The sequence below is a fragment of the Rhinopithecus roxellana genome, chromosome 3, assembly GCF_007565055.1.
Source record: "Rhinopithecus roxellana isolate Shanxi Qingling chromosome 3, ASM756505v1, whole genome shotgun sequence".
Lineage (NCBI taxonomy): Eukaryota > Metazoa > Chordata > Mammalia > Primates > Cercopithecidae > Rhinopithecus > Rhinopithecus roxellana.
This window is the reverse complement of record NC_044551.1, coordinates 9,233,487-9,236,710: the sequence shown is the minus strand read 5'-3', so window position 1 is coordinate 9,236,710 and position 3,224 is coordinate 9,233,487. Positions and strand designations below refer to the sequence as shown.

Sequence of the window (3,224 nt, the reverse complement as noted above, 5' to 3'; positions counted from 1 at the left end):
CCACGGTATCCTGGAACCAGCTTATATCAGCTCATGAGGGCTGATTGGTAAATTTTCTGAAATGTAGTGAACAGCTTGAAGTATGTCATTAATAAAAATTATATAACTTAAATAAATTTTACTTTTAAAAAGTAGTACTCAAAACTCATTTCTTCTTAATTTTTTTAAAAGAGGATTTATTTGACAAATTTTACTTAACACAATATACGTAAAAGGAAATCACAATACAATGAAATTAAATCAAGGCCTCAGAATTTCATACAAACATCAAGACCAAAATCCTAAAGTATTGGTATTGCCTCTCAAATTTTTCCCATTAATTTAAAAAAAAAATCCGAAATTTATATGCCTTACAGGTTATTAAATAAAACTAGAATCAACAAAGATGCCAAAATGTTTCACTTTAATTGTAGACATACCCACACACACACACAAAACCACGTCTTTCAGCATGCATCTACACAGTGTACAATGTAGCAAAGGGCAACAGTGAACATAATTCAACTCCTTTGACCTCAATACGCTTTCTGCTTAAGAACATCCTATAATATAACTAACTTGAGCAAAGCTGGAACTTGTTTAACAGTTATAGTTTACTCAACTTCACTGTTACATCCTAGATGAGTATTGTGTTAAAAAATACTGAGCCTTAAGTCTTCGTAACAATACTGATTTCCACTTAAGAAAGTAAGCATAAATCATAAGCTTGTATTGCAGAAACTGTTAAACTGAAGTTTTGGGTTTTTCTTTAAAAAAAATTGAGCAAGAGTCAGTGATCATATTCCCCATCTACCACTCATAATGGACATGGTAGACATCCCTCCCATTCCATTCATGCCTATAGATGCACGGCTTCCATTACTGTAGTAGCTGCTGTTCATTGCTCCTTGGCTGCCTATGCAATGTCTGATTGAAAATCACATAAGTTTTCCTGTAAAACTTGGTCATATCCACTCATGCTGCTGTGGCCACCATAGCCACCTCCATAACCACCTCTCAGCTGCTGGCTGGCTGGGCCACCATAACTGGACTGGATTGACAAGCCCATGCCCCCCATCATTTGGCTACCGTAAGCACTACTGCTGGCTCCTGCTGTAGAATTCAAGAAGGGTTCTACATAGCTGTGTTGCATATTTGCTTTGTCTTTTGACATAGCTGCCACAGCATATTCATGAGTTGCAAACTCAACATCTGCTTCACCAGTTACTGTGCCATCAGGACCAGTTTCAATGTGTACCCTCACAGGATTGAACAGTGAAAAAAAATTACAAATGTCATTCTCAGTAGCTCTGTAAGGTAATCCACACATGTGTATACTACGTTCTGTTGTGATCTGGAAAGTAGAGCCACCATCCCCATATTTGTGATCAGACATTCCTGAAAAATAATAATTGAGGTCTCTTCCAAATCTATCTGACCCAAATCCATAGCCATAGCCATTATAATTGTCATAGGCTCCATATCCTTCACTGTAGGCACCATGCCTCATCTTCTCAAAGCCAGCTCCTCTGCCAATGCTGTTAAACCCTCTGCCAGACCCAGGTCTGTCATGGGACCTGGCCTCTGCATGGCCATAAGCTTTTATGGTGGATTGTAGTGAGTTCTAACTTCAGCGCTGCTGCTCTTAAAGATTTCAATATACCTGTGGCCTATTATTTCCTTGTGTTTCTTTAGAGAGCCTTTTCATTTATTTCCTGTGAAGCAGACTGCACGAAGGCCTCCCCGTACTCCTCCCCTGGAGTCCACCGGCAGTGTTAACCCATTTGGCACGATTTCCAACCCTGAGAAGAACTGAACAATTTCTTCCTTGCTGCATTCAAAGGCAAGTCCTCTAAGCTGTACAAAGCCATCATTGGCCATGTCAGGACTATTTGGACCAGTATGCTTCAACACCCAATCCATTACAACGTTGTTTGACTTGAATGCTTCAACAAAACTGTGTCCCATAGTTTCTCTGTCTTTTTTTCAGGGCCAATTTGACTTCATCTTCTGATTCAAGTTCAACAAAAGCCTTGCCACCCAGCCTGCCTTCTCTGGTGTAGATGAAATGAATACCTTGAGCCTCATTTTGGATTTTGCAGTCAGAAAAAAAAAAACGCTGCACTTCATCAGCTGAGCAAGACCAGGGCAGGCCATGGACCTTCACCATAAATCCCTCTCTACCTTCAGTGCACAACATCATTGTCTCTTACATGGTCTAGAGTCAAAACAGACCAGACACTCGACTTTGGCAGGGCTAAAAAGAAATGGCCCACTTCTTAATTATTTTAGTAGACTTTACTAATATCTGTGCTCCTGAGATTATGGCTGTTGCATCTGTGTGGTGTGTACTACTGTTCATCTCTTTCCAACTCAGCAGTCACACTGGTAGACTGAAATTGGCCATAGTGGGAGTACTTACATCACAGAAATCAGCAAAGGCAACAAATCGGAGCTTTTGAAAATTTTTCTGGAGAACCTGTTGCTAAACATTTACCAGCACACTACTGCCTGGAAGCCAAGAGAAGATAGAGTGTCAAGGGGAGAGGAGTCAGTTGTGTCAAATGCTGCTAAGATGAGGTTAGTAACATAAGATTTGGGAATTGAACATTGGATTAAGCTCCATGGATTTCACAGGGACTAAAAAAGACAAAATCACCACCTTTGTGGAACTTATATTCTGATGATTGACTTGGAAATTTAATAGCAAATAGAACAGAAAAAAAAAAAAAAGTCCTGCCTTCATGGATTGGGGTGTAGTAGGCATTTTGAAGGACCTGCTGTTCTTGGAATAGTAAATTTCATTCTCTCCACCTTCTAGGCTTTCTATGTTCTCTGTGTTTAGACTGCCCTTTGCTGTCTTATTCCGCTGGTGTACATCTGTCTACTCATTTCTTTAGGATTCAGCTCAAATGTCGATTCCTTTGGGCAGCTGTCTCTGAACTTTGCAGGCAAAATTAAATGCTTGCCCTGAACATTCCTGTGTTTTTGTTATGCCTGTATTTTTCTCACAGCTGTAATGATGGCCCATTTCTACATCTTTCCTTGATGAGCCCACTGACTGATAATGGCTGGGATCTTCATCTTTGTATCTCAGGGCCTGCCACCATCCTTGGCACATAGTTGATGCTATGTCTCTCTACATCTTTAGAGACTGAAGGAATCAATTAATTAATCTGGGATTAAGATATTGAGACCTGATCCAAGGCAGAGGGACCACAAGACCTACTCCATGGGGAGATGTA

The 3,224-nt window shown here is 40.2% G+C and overlaps 1 pseudogene; it reads right to left on the bottom strand.

Moving 5' to 3' along the window:
- Positions 1-895: 895 nt before the first annotated feature.
- Positions 896-2,182, bottom strand: LOC104680481 (annotated as a pseudogene).
- Between the last annotated feature and the right edge of the window lie 1,042 nt (positions 2,183-3,224).